Source organism: Capricornis sumatraensis, chromosome 17, assembly GCF_032405125.1.
Source record: "Capricornis sumatraensis isolate serow.1 chromosome 17, serow.2, whole genome shotgun sequence".
Taxonomy (NCBI): domain Eukaryota; kingdom Metazoa; phylum Chordata; class Mammalia; order Artiodactyla; family Bovidae; genus Capricornis; species Capricornis sumatraensis.
In genome coordinates, this window is record NC_091085.1 from 44,583,125 (window position 1) to 44,591,999 (window position 8,875).

Consider the following 8,875-nt stretch of genomic DNA (forward strand, 5'->3'; position numbering starts at 1 on the left):
AGATCAGCACATTATACACTTTAAATTCACAATATTATGGTAATTGCATACCAATAAAATAAATTTTAAATGAAGATTTAAAGAAAGAATGCATATATGAGAGACTACCTTTGCCCATAGTGTCACTATATGCTTGATTTGGCTTCCCTGGTGGCTCAGATGGTTAAAAAAACTGCCACAATATGGGAGAACTGGGTTCAATTCTTGGATCAGGAACATCCCCTTTAGAAGGAAATGGCAATCCACTCCAGTATTGTTGCCTGGAAAATTCCATGGACAGAGGACCTTGGCAGACTTCAGTCCATTGGGTCATAAAAGTCAAAAACAACTGAAGAACTAACATTTTCAGATAAAAAGAATGTTTATCAAATCAAACAACAAAATGTGAATTTAGTTCAAGTTAAAAAATGAGAATTATATTTTAAAATATAATTGAATTACTTTTATTGTATATTTGTTATACCAGTTCTTTGCGGAGAAGGCAATGGCACCCCACTCCAGTACTCTTGCTTGGAAAATCCCATGGATGGAGGAGCCTGGTAGCCTGCAGTCCATGGAGTCACTAAGAGGTGGATACGACTGAGCGACTTCACTTTCCCTTTTCACTTTCATGCATTGGAGAAGGAAATGGCAACCCACTCCAGTGTTCTTGCCTGGAGAATGCTGGGGACGGCAGAGACTGGCAGGTTGCCCTCTATGGGGTTGCACAGAGTCGGACACAACTGAAGTGACTTAGCTTATACCAGTTTTTTGACAGAATATTTCCTCCCAATACATGACTTACCTTCATATTTTCTTAATAGTGTCTTCCTATTGATTTTTATTTATTTGATAATGTTGTAGAATCCCCCTTATTATTCTCACAGCTGCATTTCTCTTCAGTTTTCAATTGACATGTCTACCTAAAAGTATTTATCCTTTTGTAAACTCTTCTAAGTCAACACAACAAACAGTTTTAACAAAAAGACAGTCAGACCTATAAAGTCCAAGTTACAGGTAGTTTCTCTGAAGTGAATTTTATTTACTGTTCTTTTATTTTTGGTTGAATATCCCCAAATCAATCTTTTCAAAAGTAGAAGCAGTCATTTTTTTCCCAGTATCTCTTTAATATTCAGCCCTGCATACTAACCCTCCCTATGCGTTATATACAATTACTAATACATATGATTAATCACTAATTTCCCACATCTTAGATTCTTAGACTTATTCAGAATCCCAAATTTTCACAATTCCACCATGCTGATTTAAACTCCATGGTGTCATTTTCGCCATTAAGATTGTTTCAAGAAATGTATAACCCAGATTCTTCAAATTGCCCAACTTGAAGATAAAAATGAAGTTATGCTACCAGTAAGAAATAGTAATCCTCTCACAGTGAGCTTTAGCTCTGAAATTGATGAAAGGTTAGTTCATATCCAAAACTACCTTCCCAAATATTTGAGTTCAGGAGTTGGGACATTAGTTTGGAATAGATTTCAATGTATTATTTAAAATCTATTTGTGTTCTGCTTTAAAATCCTTTTTTTTTAAATATGCCCACCATTGCAGAGATATCCAGTGAGATTCAATTTTGTGGATCTATCTTAATATTAAATATGTTTTGTCTTCTGTTTGAAACAACAGTCTTAAGACTGTGAACACTAATTCTTATTGCTTTTTAAATCCTTAGGGCCATTTCTTATGCTGGCTGTCACCTTCAACTGAAGGTGCCGATGTTATGTACCAAATTTATCAGATATTCTCTCCTCCTTTATAAAACATTTTTTCTCCAGTGCAGTGTCAGTCTCCTTATTCTTTGTATTTGGATTATTTGTTTGTTTATGTCAGTGTTTTAAAACTTCATATACAGATTCCTGTCTATAGTAATCATGTTACCATCAATGAGCAATGCTTATACTTAATCCAGATATTCTGCTTAATTTATCTTAATGGAATAAATTTATTTTGAAAATCTTTCCAATCTCTTCATGGGTTATCTACAAAAGGCTGTTTCCAAATATTAGTACTAAAACTATGTCCATAACTTTCTTTTCACTCTATAGGTTTGCTTTTCTTCCCTTGGATTTAATCATAAAAGTACCAGCCTCAATCAAATATCTCTCTCAAACAAGAAGAAATGTCTTCCTTAGTCAACTGGAAACTTGTTTTAGAAGAAATAATGTGTTCTGTTAACAGAGACAAGAGCTAGTATAAGTCTCCTAATATCAGTTCATCTGTCTGCCATGCCCACAGTTAAAGTAATGTGCTCTCAATAAATGTGTCTGGACAAAGAATGTCTGGACGTTTTATTCTAATGATGCTGTAACAGTAATTGCAATTACTGCTTTGAATCCGACTAAAAAGTCTATCAAATGGAAAGATTGTCACTCAAAAAGAAAATGATATGAAATAATTGATAAATCAAAGCAATTGGCACTTTGTCTCTTTTATCTGAAATTAAGCAATTGGATGTGGAGAGTGAAGAGTAGTTCAGTTTTTGATTAATGCTGAACCAATTATCTATACAGGTTTAGAAGACAGGTAGCTAAGATTTTAAATGTTAACATTTTAAGGGAGCTATATGATCCTATTCTTTAGTTTGGCTGACATATTTTTCCATCTTTCTCTGAATTGAACTCCATACTCTTCTCAATGACAGTGATGTGATACCCTGTGGGGTTATACACTTGAATGCTACACTTGTGAGTATTGATTTGTGCATGTTTTTCAAGAGGTTTGAAAACAGTTTTTCAAGTGGCTTGATCTCTTTATATCATCATAGATAGATTGGTAGCCCACTAGTTCACAGATCACCTTTGAGTTGCACTGGTCCATGTCAAATGATGAATATATCTGAAGACCAAGTGCCAAAAGGGAAAAAAAGCTTCTTTGAGCATTTGGAAGAGTTTATTGTAGCTTCAGCATATTATATATACACATGCATATATATATATACATTTATATATATTATGTATATAAATATAGTGTGTATATATAAATAATGTGTATACATATATACTATGTATACAATAGACATCAGTTCAGTTCAGTTCAGTTCAGTCGCTCAGTCGTGTCCGACTCTTTGCGACCCCATGAATTGCAGCACGCCAGGCCTCCCTGTCCATCACCAACTCCCAGAGTTCACTCAGACTCACGTCCATCGAGTCAATGATGCCATCCAGCCATCTCATCCTTCGTCATCCCCTTCTTCTCCTGCCCCCAATTCCTCCCAGCATCAGAGTCTTTTCCAATGAGTCAACTCTTCACATGAGATGGCCAACGTATTGGAGTTTCAGCTTTCGCATCATTCCTTCCAAAGAAATCCCAGGGCTGATCTCCTTTAGAATGGACTGGTTGTATCTCCTTGCAGACCAAGGGACTCTCAAGAGTCTTCCCCAACACCACAGTTCATAATATATACTAAATATACAGTATTTGTTTTGTTATGTATACACACACAAATATATACATCTACCTAGCTATGAGAGAAACTTCCTTAATGAAAGATGTCTTGAATTATTGCATTAATTTATATTATAATGGAAATGCTTTCTCTTTACCTCCTGTTTGACCTAGAATGTTCTTTACACTATTTTTCATCTGAATAACTGCTGGTTAAATTGATAGCATCAGTTAAAGTTGAAAAGTTCAAATCTGACTTGTATGTCTTGCTTAAAGTTACTGTATCTGTACAGCTAATTTTTAAAATTACCATTTTACATATATTAGTCCAGTATAAATATTTTTTAGCATTCTTATAACTTGATTTTTAAAAATAACAATTGAAATGACATCAATGATCAATCACCTGTGCTTCTTCCACTGCTGAGGGAAAAAAAAAAAAAAAAAAGAAAAATGTAAAAACCTTCTATGTAGTTGAGTTCCAAAGGAAAATCAAGACATTATTGCCAGACATTTGTTAGTCAGAAAAATGCTCTGTTGGTTCAGTGGTATAGACACTGACATGTTCAATGTACCAGTGCAATTGAAATATATACATTTATAATTATCCTGTCAAAAAAAAAAAAAAAACTTAAGTAAAATAACTGTGTATTAAACCAACTATTCACTCATCTTTTCACTCTATTTGCATCACTACAGTACAAGAACAAATGAATAAAAGAACTTCTAGTAGAAAAGAAAAAAATGCAAACCTCATCCCCACATTGTGGGTTGCTATGTGCTAAAATGACCACAATAAAAGGCTCATGAGCTAACTGAAATGCAATGATAAAATGACAACTGAAGCATTTCATTAAGAAAAAAAAAAAAAAAAAAACAACTCAAACTTGTGAGAAAAAAACCCACAACAGTATGAGGTTGGTAGTATATGTACAGTTTTACAGTTACAAATAAATAGCATTTTATAACTGTTGTTGGTTTAAGTACTAGAAATCAGGTCTGAGAAATTTCTTTCTGAACTCTACATCTTGAAGTCTTCTAAATAAAGCCAAAGAATAAAAATTCTTCATTGTTTTTAGTAATCTATTACCTGCAGAACTTAGGGCTTACCAAATAAAGTTAACACCAAAGAGTCAGCCCCTCCTGACATCTGGAAGCCAGGACAGATAAGCTGACTCAAGCAAGTAGGGAGATACTTTACATCCTGCTTTCTCTGCATAGCTCTGTACCTCTATTTGGCACCATTACAATGATTTCCTTTTGTGATGTTTTCCTTGGTGGGTTTAATTTCTTTTCCCTCTTAATATAGCTAGAGTGATATCTGTAGTCTTGGTATTTAAATCAAAACCAAATGTACTTTGAAAGAATTACAGTTTTTTTTTTTTTTTTCTGTTTCTAAGAAAACAGCAACTCTTCTGAAATCACCTTAGTTGTTCCAGGGTTCCACATCTAGAAAAGAAACAGATTACTGAGGCACAACCCACTCTAGGGGCTTTGGCCCTGTTCCTAACCCTGCAGGAATATCTATCTCCAGTCTGTACTTTATTCCCAGAACATGGATGCAATGTGAAAGCCTTTCTGCACAGGACCAATGGAGAAAAGGGGAAACAAATGGGAACTGGTACCATGGGAAGAATGAGAATGTTAACTCTCTGGGGCCAGCACAAAGCACAGCAGGAGTGAAGCCAGCATCTACTTCACACTCTAGCAGGTAACCTGGATTATATCCCAGCTAGCTTGACTGACCTGTGCATTCCAGAAATTGTCAAGGATCAAATCTCAGACTTTTCCCTTTCCATGCTTGTTAAAATTTCTAGTATAAACGTAAAATTTTCTCTTCATTACAATGATCCATCACAGGCATCCATCCACTGGCAAATAATGCTATATGACACCACAAGGGTACATACACTATACTTTGTCCTTCTGGACTGAAACATACATGAACCTTCCTATTCCTCCAATACTGTCACAAAGCCTATGATTGAAAATCTCTAATTTTGCTTTGTTTTGGAGTTATTATACATATCCTCAGTACTTCAGCACAGAAGTTGTATAATTTTGTTCTCTACTAAGGAAAGGGAGTTTCAAGGTCCAGTAACCTCTAAATCATCTTAAAAGTAGCCATAGCAAGAACTATGGTCCATATGACCTGTCACCAGACAGACAAGTAAACTACACCTTGTGAAAGCTAAGAGATCCAGCAATTCATGACTTTAGTGCTTGAATCTTTTATCACTCTATCCCCAGAGTTAGATTTTTCTTGGCTGGAGTCCAAAAATCCCAACCTATCATCTGGGTAGAAGAGATTCTTATTATTACCACAGATTAGACGAACGTGTCTCAGAGAATTTATTGTTTCCATATCATGAGATGGAGCTGCCTGGCCTAGAAATCATCTCTGAATACAAACTGCCCATCAGTCAGCCTGAGATCTTCATTAGAGGCATAAGAGCTGTTCAGAATCTGTGGGAAGTAATTGGTTGCAGCTTCCTCAATTGCAGTTTAGGTTGAGAAGGTTGTTCTCTGCTCAGACGGCTGACTGACATCACCAGTCAGCACAAGTGCTATGCATGGTACTGATGGGCTGGCATGGGTCCCTTGCATCGTCCCAATCCATGAAATATCAATGTCACCAACAGTCTGAGATAAGTCCTGACTGAAAATGTGAGACAGAGGCTTGCGACTTCAATTTGCCGGATATCCCTGTAATTATAATACTGAACCACTTATTAAAAACTAAGTGGTTTCTGTCCTGTAGAAAAGGGCAGAATGTGATTGTCAGTGTCCCTTCAGAAGAGTTAATCAATATCCTTGGCACTGTGGGAAACAGTGTGAGGAGTATGACCTCGATCATCTCTATTACATGGCCTGGGGTTAGGACACTTTAATGATCTGTGTCACAGCCCCTTCGTATGCTTGACTTGGATCCTGCATATGGGGACTATCTTTTTCCTTTGGAGAGAAAAATCGTCTGCCTTCATCATGCTTCCATACCATGGCATGATGGTTCTGACACTCATGCAAGTATTTCCTTTTTTCCTTTCGAATTTTCCCTTCTGCCTCTAATTTAGTCCGAGCTTGACTCCTCTTAAGTTTAAGGTGGTACTGTTTGGCATTAACATAGAGAGGCTCTTCTTCAAGCATCTTCGGCCCAGGGAGAGAGGTTCTCTGAATTGTAGGCACAGAGCCAGCACCAGGTACCATCATGACCATCACTCCTGAATTAACCACATTGCCTGCCACCAGAAATGTCACAGTGACAGTCAGTCCCTTGCCCACTGCTGGTTGTGTTAGTGTCGGCTTCCATATGAACAATCTGTGCTCCTGCCAGACTGGCTGTGGGGATGGTGATCATGCCTTGCTGGAGAATGGTGCCATCTCCATTAACTGGCTGATAGACAGTGGTCTGCCCTTCAGCCGTCTGTGCCACTTGCTGCCCCTGGAGAGCAATCTGCTGCTGTGTCTGTGTCTGGCCAGCTGTGACGGCCGTCTGGGGCTGCTGGATGATGATCTGCTGAGTCTGGCCCTACTGGCCCTGTGCTTGCTCAGCCTGCCCACCCTGGATCTGGATCTGTCCTGGTGGGACCAACTGTATCTGCTGCAAAACCTGTGTCCCAGACCTGCATGATGGTTTGACCTTATCCACCAGGAAGAGTCTGGACCATGATGTGTTGGCCAGCTGATGTGACTAACCAGCCTCCACTGACCTGTACCATTAGTGGCTGCCCTTGGACCTGCTGCTGAGTCTGTCCAGCCTGTACAATAGTCTGCTCTGTTGAACTATTGCTGTTTGCTGTATAGTGTTTCATGGTCCCTCCAAGTCAGAGTCCTGTCCACAGTCAGATTCACCCTGGAGATCCTAGAAGATGGCCAGATGCACTCCACGCCTCACTCCCCCGATTCCCTGCCCGTGCTGACTGGTTCCAGTACTGGACCCCAAAACTCAATCAGAGGGTCCAGCCACTGCTGCCAACACCACTGCCTCTGCCTCGCAAAATAGCAGCCCTTCCTCCCAAAATCATGTGGATACAGACAAAATTACAGGACATATTGCATATAAGGCTATATTTAAGCAATATAATGTCTAATCCTTATTAGACATTAAACCGCAGAAGGAGAGCATCTGTATGTTGTTTACGTATGTGTTTTAACATCTGTTGTTCAACATATAATAATGTTTATTAAATATTGAATCAATATAGGTTGACTGGGTCTGCATTATAATTGTACATCTGAGAAAATGTTCTTCCATAAGAACATTAGAGACACTTAAGAAAATCACATACAAAAGTAGTGGTGGTAAAACAATGCTGAAGACTCTTTAAAAAGCCTATAATTGTTTTAGCACTTTTTAACTTCTGGGGTATAAATCCTCTCACTATGGTGAAAGTAAAGTTGCTAATAGATGCCACTGAACTTAGACCTGAAAATTCACTCTCACATAATTTACATAACTGTACTTTTCTGATGCATGAAAATATACCTTGAGCCTGGTGGGCTGTGGTCCATGGGGTCTCGAAGAGTCAGACATGACTGAGCGACTTCCCTTTCACTTTTCACTTTCATGCATTGGAGAAGGAAATGGCAACCCACTCCAGTGTTCTTGCCTGGAGAATCCCGGGGGAGGGGGAGCCTGGTGGGCTGCCGTCTATGGGGTCACACAGAGTCGGGCACAACTGAAGTGACTTAGCAGCAGTTGGCATTTATATCTCAAAGATAAAGTTATGCAAGAAGGCAAAGTGGTTGCTGAGGAGGCTTTAAAAGTGGCTGTGAAAAGAAGAAAAGTGAAAGGCATGGGAGAAAGGGAAAGATATATGCAACTGAACGGAGTTCCAGAGAATAGCTAGGAGAAATAAGAATACCTTGTTAAATGAACAATTCAAAGAAATAAAGGAAAACAACCAACTGGGAAAGATTAGAGATCTCTTCAAGAAACTTGGAGATATCAAGGAACATTTCATGCAAGAATGGGCATGATAGAGGACAGAAGTGGAAAAGCCTATCAGAAACAGAAGAGATTAAGAAGAGGTAGCAAGAATACAAAGAATAACTATACAAAAAAGGGCATAATGACTTGGATAACCACAATGGTGTGGTCACTCACTTAGATCCAGACATCCTAGAGTATGAAGTCAAGTGGGCCTTAGGGAGCATTACTACAAACAAAGCTAGTAGAGGTGATGGAATTCCAACTGAGCTCTTTCAATCCTAACAGATGATGCTGTTGAAGTGCTGCACTCAGTATGTCAGCAAATTTGGAAAACTTAGCAGTAGCCACAGGACTGGAAAAGTCCAGTTTTCATTAAAATCTCCCAAAAGAGCAATGACAGAGAATGTCCAAACTACCATACAATTGTACCCATTTCACATACTAGCAAAGTTATACTCAAAATTTTTCAAAGTAGGCCTCAGCAATATGTGAATCAAAAACTTCCAGATGTACAAGCTTAGTTTAGAAAAGGCAGAGGAACCAGAGAACAAATTGCCAACA

At 38.3% G+C, this 8,875-nt stretch overlaps 1 pseudogene; it reads right to left on the reverse strand.

Moving 5' to 3' along the window:
* Positions 1 to 6,258: 6,258 nt before the first annotated feature.
* On the reverse strand, positions 6,259 to 7,193 carry LOC138093998 (nuclear transcription factor Y subunit alpha pseudogene; annotated as a pseudogene).
* Positions 7,194 to 8,875: the final 1,682 nt, after the last annotated feature.